Source organism: Ranitomeya variabilis, chromosome 2, assembly GCF_051348905.1.
Source record: "Ranitomeya variabilis isolate aRanVar5 chromosome 2, aRanVar5.hap1, whole genome shotgun sequence".
Taxonomy (NCBI): Eukaryota; Metazoa; Chordata; class Amphibia; order Anura; family Dendrobatidae; genus Ranitomeya; species Ranitomeya variabilis.
The window spans coordinates 950359824-950369042 of record NC_135233.1 but is presented as its reverse complement, the minus strand read 5'-3'; the positions used below and the strand labels follow the sequence as shown (position 1 = coordinate 950369042).

The 9219-nt window shown below is 45.8% G+C and overlaps 1 long non-coding RNA gene across 1 annotated transcript; it reads left to right on the top strand.

Annotated features, from left to right (window-relative positions):
- The first annotated feature begins 1065 nt into the window (after positions 1-1065).
- Positions 1066-8724, top strand: LOC143808285 (uncharacterized). The gene is made up of 2 exons (XR_013221919.1): positions 1066-2805; positions 8533-8724. It is a non-coding gene; the product is annotated as an uncharacterized LOC143808285 (long non-coding RNA).
- The last annotated feature ends 495 nt before the right edge of the window (positions 8725-9219 follow it).

The window sequence follows — 9219 nt, the reverse complement described above, 5'->3', positions numbered from 1 at the left end:
CAAATGGCCACCCCTTTAAACATGCTGAGGCAGTCCAGCAACTTATGAATGCACTACAGCTTCCCACCCAAACAGGCATCATAAAGGTAAAGGCACATACCAAAGGCACTGATGGACGGATAAAAGGGTAACGCACTGGCAGACCAGGCTGCGAAGAAAGCAGCAAGCACTCCTGTGGCCTCTCAAGTACATCACCTGGACACCCCACCATCTCCACTTGTGTTGAAAGACATCTTAGCCCGGTTACTAAAACAGGCAAGTAAGGAGGAGAAAAATAGGTGGCAAAAGATAGGGGCTTGCTCTGATACCGTTACCGGACTATGGGGGAGGGGTGAAAAGGTCTGCCTACCACAGGTACTGTACCCAATGATGGCACAGGTTCTGCACGGGAATGTGCACCACTCGAAGACGGCCATGTGTGACACACTACAGAAACAATGGATTGCCCCCGAGTTTTCCACCTGCGCAGAAAGACAGGTACATAGCTGCATGATATGTGCCACACATAATCAGAGTAGGACAGTGAAAACCCCATCCAAACACACTCCCCGGCCCCTTTAACCAATTCCAGAGACTGCAGAATGATTATATTCAGTTACCCAGGGTAGGGACGTATGAGTATGTATTGGTCTGCATTGATTTATTTTCAGGTTGGCCAGAAGCCTACCCAGTTGACAAAGCTACGGCTAAGACAACGGCGAAGACACTGATGGCTGAGATCATATGCAGGTATGGAGTTCCTGAAGTCATTGAAAGCGATCAGGGTTCCCATTTTACTGGAGAGATCATGTCAGAGGTAATGGCAGCACTGGGGGTAAGTCAAGCATTGCATACTCCATTCGCAGAGTAGTGGAAGAGTGGAGAGACTAAATGGAACTCTTAAGCTTAAAATCCAGAAGGCAATGACAGAGACTGGTAAACCATGGACAGAATGCTTTCCTCTGGCTTTGTTTTCAGTAAGATATACCCCAAACAGGAAGACAGGACTGTCACCGTATGAGATTCTGTTTGGCAGGAGCCCCAATCTTGAATGTTTTTTTTTTCCACAACAGTTGTAGCCCAAGTACCAGGACTTGACTAGCTATGTGCAGGCCTTACATGGACACCTTGCCAAAGTGCATTTAACTGTCTTCAGTTCTCTTCCAGACCCAGACAAGGTTCCTGGACACCATCCCTTTGTGCCAGGAGACCTGGCGTATGTGAAAAAGTTTGTGCGCAGAGATTGTCTCCAGCCGAGATTTGAAGGACTTCACACGGTGATCCTGGTCACCCCCACTGCAGTAAAACTTGAAGGAAAGAGCACCTGGATTCACGCTTCACACTGTAAAAGAGACCGAACCAGTGTTTAGTCACAGTAGTGACTGAAGGGAAATGTTGCTGTTGTTTTTGATCCTGGAAATGGGGGCCATCCTCGCCCCTACCTTCTCGGCCCCTAATGTAAATGAAAATACTAAGGTCCCACTATTCTCTGGGTAAACCTGACAGCCCTGGTGAATATCTGACGATTTGATTTCTGTGATGTAGTCAAGTGTCCCGAGACTGAATGGGTGGTAGAGGGAATCATCCAGTTTTATATATGTGTTACCAGAAATGACAACAATAAATGTTATTATTAGACAGATGCTGCTTGGAATACGGGAGACGATTGGGGATATAAACCTAGTGAAGCCATGTTCCCAAGGATGGGACGGGTAGGAGTCTTCGTGAGAGAATGCATCTAACAGCCCTTCTGCAACCACTCAGGGGCTGTAAATGGGGTAAAAGTTGTCACCCCCTCCTCCTGAATCTGGAGAACGCCCAATCTGCTGATCTGCAGACATTCGTATTGGGAAGGAATTATAATTATGTATTTAGTAGTGGATACCATGGGAATTTAGGCCATATACAGCTCCGGGATATTAGCTTCAGACCAACCATGACCCCTGTTACCAGTACACCTAAAACAGGCCCAGGTGAGCGTTTGCAAAATGTAGTTAATGAAGTGATACCCCTTCCAGGTCTCAGTTGGCGAGAGGTTTTCTCCATAGAAACACAAACAGCCCCAAGGAAAAATCTATGGTTAGAATGGGTGAGATACAATGTAAGAGTCCAGAATATCTCTGTAGGATGTATTGCTTGTGCTGCTGCGAATACACACCTATACACATATGCATTGCTTTTTCCTGATGACAACACCACTGCCTGTGTCATGAATCGTTTGAAAGGTCTGAAGTCCACTGATTGTCCAGATTATGTCCTACTAATTCATGAGAAACCCAAACTAAAGGTTCCAGGAGGAGTAACCGTATTAGCTGACAATTACACCTGCTACAATTCCCACGACACCACAGGTACACTAGTAGGGATTTTTGAGACAGGTTTCTGCAAGGAGAACAGTTCTCTAGATACTGATTTGCTAATTAAACATACACAATATATGTACACCAAAGATACCTGATGAACCTACCAGAAAGAGGAGAAGTTTTGATCAGCTCCACATGAGTTATGAAGAAGATCCACTAGTATATATTGATGCCATTGGAGTGCCAAGGGGGGTGCCTGACCAGTTTAAAGCCCAGAACCAGATTTATGCCGGCTTTGCTTCTATAGTACCACAGATGCAGATTAATAAAAATGTTGAATGGATCAAATATATATATTACAGTGAACAAAGATTTGTCAATTATAGCTGTGATGCCTTTTAGGGTATAGTTGAGGATTTGGGCCCTAACACTTGTATGACCCGTGCTGCAACCCGACCTAAGAGAATTACACTGAATCCTGTCCAGACAAGATCACATGTAGTGATATAAGAAGCTGACACAGGTGTTATGGTTCTCAATGGCAAGAGAACATAGCCCAGCAAACATACGAACTAGCTCTTGGAAGGATGGAAACTAAACTGACCATGAACTAAACCTGCCGCACAACTAACAGTAGCCGGGTAGCGTAGCCTGCGTTTTATCCCTAGACGCCCAGCGCCGGCCGGAGGACTAACTAATCCTGGCAGAGGAAAATACAGTCCTGGCTCACCTCTAGAGAAATTTCCCCGAAAGGCAGACAGAGGCCCCCACATATATTGGCGGTGATTTTAGATGAAAATGACAAACGTAGTATGAAAATAGGTTTAGCAAAATCGAGGTCCGCTTACTAGATAGCAGGAAGACAGAAAGGGCACTTTCATGGTCAGCTGAAAACCCTATCAAAACACATCCTGAAATTACTTTAAGACTCTAGTATTAACTCATAACATCAGAGTGGCAATTTCAGATCACAAGAGCTTTCCAGACACAGAAACGAAACTGCAGCTGTGAACTGGAACAAAATGCAAAAAACAAACAAGGACAAAAGTCCACTTAGCTGGGAGTTGTCTAGAAGCAGGAACATGCACAGAAAGGCTTCTGATTACAATGTTGACCGGCATGGAAGTGACAGAGGAGCAAGGTTAAATAGCGACTCCCACATCCTGATGGGAACAGGTGAACAGAGGGGATGATGCACACAAGTTCAATTCCACCAGTGGCCACCGGGGGAGCCCAAAATCCAATTTCACAACAGTACCCCCCCCCTCAAGGAGGGGGCACCGAACCCTCACCAGAACCACCAGGGCGATCAGGATGAGCCCTATGAAAGGCACGGACCAGATCGGAGGCATGAACATCAGAGGCAGTCACCCAAGAATTATCCTCCTGACCGTATCCCTTCCATTTGACCAGATACTGGAGTTTCCGTCTGGAAATACGGGAGTCCAAGATTTTTTCCACAACGTACTCCAACTCGCCCTCAACCAACACCGGAGCAGGAGGCTCAACGGAAGGCACAACCGGTACCTCATACCTGCGCAATAATGACCGATGAAAAACATTATGAATAGAAAAAGATGCAGGGAGGTCCAAACGGAAGGACACAGGGTTAAGAATCTCCAATATCTTGTACGGGCCGATGAACCGAGGCTTAAACTTAGGAGAAGAAACCCTCATAGGGACAAAACGAGAAGACAACCACACCAAGTCCCCGACACAAAGCCGAGGACCAACCCGACGCCGGCGGTTGGCAAAAAGCTGAGTCTTCTCCTGGGACAACTTCAAATTGTCCACTACCTGCCCCCAAATCTGATGCAACCTCTCCACCACAGCATCCACTCCAGGACAATCCGAAGATTCCACCTGACCGGAGGAAAATCGAGGATGAAACCCCGAATTACAGAAAAAAGGAGACACCAAGGTGGCAGAGCTGGCCCGATTATTGAGGGCAAACTCCGCTAAAGGCAAAAAAGCAACCCAATCATCCTGATCTGCAGACACAAAACACCTCAAATATGTCTCCAAGGTCTGATTCGTCCGCTCGGTCTGGCCATTAGTCTGAGGATGGAAAGCAGACGAGAAAGACAAATCTATGCCCATCCTAGCACAGAATGCCCGCCAAAATCTAGACACGAATTGGGTTCCTCTTTCAGAAACGATATTCTCCGGAATACCATGCAAACGAACCACATTTTGAAAAAACAGAGGAACCAACTCGGAAGAAGAGGGCAACTTAGGCAGGGGAACCAAATGGACCATCTTAGAGAAACGGTCGCACACCACCCAGATGACAGACATCTTCTGAGAAACAGGAAGATCTGAAATAAAATCCATCGAGATGTGCGTCCAAGGCCTCTTCGGGATAGGCAAGGGCAACAACAATCCACTAGCCTGAGAACAACAAGGCTTGGCCCGAGCACAAACGTCACAAGACTGCACAAAGCCTCGTACATCTCGTGACAGGGAAGGCCACCAGAAGGACCTTGCCACCAAATCCCTGGTACCAAAGATTCCAGGATGACCTGCCAACGCAGAAGAATGAACCTCAGAAATGACTTTACTGGTCCAATCATCAGGAACAAACAGTCTACCAGGTGGGCAACGATCAGGTCTATCCGCCTGAAACTCCTGCAAGGCCCGCCGCAGGTCTGGAGAAACGGCAGACAATATCACTCCATCCTTAAGGATACCTGTAGGTTCAGAATTACCAGGGGAGTCAGGCTCAAAACTCCTAGAAAGGGCATCCGCCTTAACATTCTTAGAACCCGGTAGGTATGACACCACAAAATTAAACCGAGAGAAAAACAACGACCAGCGCGCCTGTCTAGGATTCAGGCGTCTGGCGGACTCAAGATAAATTAAATTTTTGTGGTCGGTCAATACCACCACCTGATGTCTAGCCCCCTCAAGCCAATGATGCCACTCCTCAAAAGCCCACTTCATGGCCAAAAGCTCCCGATTCCCAATATCATAATTCCGCTCGGCGGGCGAAAATTTACGAGAAAAAAAAGCACAAGGTTTCATCACGGAGCAGTCGGAACTTCTCTGCGACAAAACCGCCCCAGCTCCGATTTCAGAAGCGTCGACCTCAACCTGAAAAGGAAGAGCAACATCAGGCTGACGCAACACAGGGGCGGAAGAAAAGCGGCGCTTAAGCTCCCGAAAGGCCTCCACAGCAGCAGGGGACCAATCAGCAACATCAGCACCCTTCTTAGTCAAATCAGTCAATGGTTTAACAACATCAGAAAAACCAGCAATAAATCGACGATAAAAGTTAGCAAAGCCCAAAAATTTCTGAAGACTCTTAAGAGAAGAGGGTTGCGTCCAATCACAAATAGCCTGAACCTTGACAGGATCCATCTCGATGGAAGAGGGGGAAAAAATGTATCCCAAGAAGGAAATCTTTTGCACCCCAAAAACGCACTTAGAACCCTTCACACACAAGGAATTAGACCGCAAAACCTGAAAAACCCTCCTGACCTGCTGGACATGAGAGTCCCAGTCATCCGAAAAAATCAGAATATCATCCAGATACACAATCATAAATTTATCCAAATAATCACGGAAAATGTCATGCATAAAGGACTGAAAGACTGAAGGGGCATTTGAAAGGCCAAAAGGCATCACCAAATACTCAAAGTGGCCCTCGGGCGTATTAAATGCGGTTTTCCACTCATCCCATCGCTTAATTCGCATCAAATTATACGCCCCACGGAGATCTATCTTAGAGAACCACTTGGCCCCCTTTATGCGAGCAAATAAATCAGTCAGCAGTGGCAACGGATATTGATATTTAACCGTGATTTTATTCAAAAGCCGATAATCAATACACGGCCTCAAAGAGCCATCTTTCTTAGACACAAAGAAAAAACCGGCTCCTAAGGGAGATGACGAAGGACGAATATGTCCCTTTTCCAAGGACTCCTTTATATATTCTCGCATAGCAGCATGTTCAGGCACAGACAGATTAAATAAACGACCCTTAGGGTATTTACTACCCGGAATCAAATCTATGGCACAATCGCACTCCCGGTGCGGAGGTAATGAACCAAGCTTAGGTTCTTCAAAAACATCACGATAGTCAGACAAGAATTCAGGAATCTCAGAGGGAATAGATGATGAAATGGAAACCAAAGGTACGTCCCCATGCATCCCCTTACATCCCCAGCTTAACACAGACATAGCTTTCCAGTCGAGGACTGGGTTATGAGATTGCAGCCATGGCAATCCAAGCACCAACACATCATGTAGATTATACAGCACAAGAAAGCGAATAATCTCCTGATGATCCGGATTAATCCGCATAGTTACTTGTGTCCAGTATTGTGGTTTATTACTAGCCAATGGGGTGGAGTCAATCCCCTTCAGAGGTATAGGAGTTTCAAGAGGCTCTAAATCATACCCACAGCATTTGGCAAAGGACCAATCCATAAGACTCAAAGCGGCGCCAGAGTCGACATAGGCGTCCGCGGTAATAGATGATAAAGAACAAATCAGGGTCACAGATAGAATAAACTTAGACTGAAAAGTGCCAATTGAAACTGACTTATCAAGCTTCTTAGTACGCTTAGAGCATGCTGATATAACATGAGTTGAATCACCACAATAAAAGCACAACCCATTTTTTCGTCTAAAATTCTGCCGTTCGCTTCTGGACAGAATTCTATCACATTGCATATTCTCTGGCGTCTTCTCAGTAGACACCGCCAACTGGTGCACAGGTTTGCGCTCCCGCAGACGTCTATCGATCTGGATAGCCATTGTCATGGACTCATTCAGACCCGCAGGCACAGGGAACCCCACCATAACATCCTTAATGGCATCAGAGAGACCCTCTCTGAAATTCGCCGCCAGGGCGCACTCATTCCACTGAGTAAGCACAGACCATTTACGGAATTTTTGGCAATATATTTCAACTTCATCTTGCCCCTGAGATAGGGACATCAAGGCTTTTTCCGCCTGAAGCTCTAAATGAGGTTCCTCATAAAGCAACCCCAAGGCCAGAAAAATCGCATCCACATTGAGCAACGCAGGATCCCCTGGAGCCAATGCAAAAGCCCAATCTTGAGGGTCGCCCCGGAGCAAAGAAATCACAATCCTGACCTGCTGAGCAGGATCTCCAGCAGAGCGAGATTTCAGGGACAAAAACAACTTGCAATTATTTTTGAAATTTTGAAAGCAAGATCTATTCCCCGAGAAAAATTCAGGCAAAGGAATTCTAGGTTCAGATATAGGAACATGAACAACACAGTCTTGTAAATTTTGAACTTTCGTGGTGAGATTATTCAAACCTGCAGCTAAACTCTGAATATCCATTTTAAACAGGTGAACACAGAGCCATTCCAGGATTAGAAGGAGAGAGAGAGAGGAAGGCTGCAATATAGGCAGACTTGCAAGTGATTCAATTGGAAGCACACTCAGAACTGAAGGAAAAAAAAAAAAAAAATCTTCAGCAGACTTCTTTTTTCTCTCCTTTCTCTGCCAATTAATTTAACCCTTTGCGGGCCGGTCAAACTGTTATGGTTCTCAATGGCAAGAGAACATAGCCCAGCAAACATACGAACTAGCTCTTGGAAGGATGGAAACTAAACTGACCATGAACTAAACCTGCCGCACAACTAACAGTAGCCGGGTAGCGTAGCCTGCGTTTTATCCCTAGACGCCCAGCGCCGGCCGGAGGACTAACTAATCCTGGCAGAGGAAAATACAGTCCTGGCTCACCTCTAGAGAAATTTCCCCGAAAGGCAGACAGAGGCCCCCACATATATTGGCGGTGATTTTAGATGAAAATGACAAACGTAGTATGAAAATAGGTTTAGCAAAATCGAGGTCCGCTTACTAGATAGCAGGAAGACAGAAAGGGCACTTTCATGGTCAGCTGAAAACCCTATCAAAACACATCCTGAAATTACTTTAAGACTCTAGTATTAACTCATAACATCAGAGTGGCAATTTCAGATCACAAGAGCTTTCCAGACACAGAAACGAAACTGCAGCTGTGAACTGGAACAAAATGCAAAAAACAAACAAGGACAAAAGTCCACTTAGCTGGGAGTTGTCTAGAAGCAGGAACATGCACAGAAAGGCTTCTGATTACAATGTTGACCGGCATGGAAGTGACAGAGGAGCAAGGTTAAATAGCGACTCCCACATCCTGATGGGAACAGGTGAACAGAGGGGATGATGCACACAAGTTCAATTCCACCAGTGGCCACCGGGGGAGCCCAAAATCCAATTTCACAACACACAGGATTGTGGTTGGCGGATAGTGGGGACATTAACTTTTAGGAGTAGGCTGACAGTAATCCTTTTGGGAAGGAGCTGTAGACCAGCATGTCATGTCACCCCCACCACCAGAGAACCGACCACATCAGGTAGGGTAAGACAGATACAGGAGTATTATCCCTGGAGGCCCACTGACTAGCTAGCTACGCAAAAACAATTGGCTGACCCTGAGAACCAACCTTTCTCATTCTACAGATAAATAATGACAATATGATGGACGTATAAATCCACCTAGGCAGGCCTAGGTAGTTAGTGAGCACGAAAACAGGTGACGTGCTAGGACGCAAATTAAGATTTTCTACAGATGTGACAAAGGAGAGAGTGTAGAGCTATACTTTGGACGGTTACAGCTGAAATGGGAAGACATGAGGTACAGTCCCATAAACCCACTTGATGTTAGAGTATTGGTAAATACATTCATTGACGGTATGACCAAAGACTTACGAGACGAAATATAGATAGCCAGACCTGAATGGCGAAATGTAGATCCAAAAGACCTGAAGGTTTCTAAAGAAGTTGAACAAATTAGGACAATAAGACGACGTGTCATGTATGCTGGAATAGACACATCTTTCTTCTCCAGTTGGTTAGGTGGGATCAAGAGATTCCTTCAATAAGTTTGTTTGGTACTAATTGCCCTCCTTATAGTTGA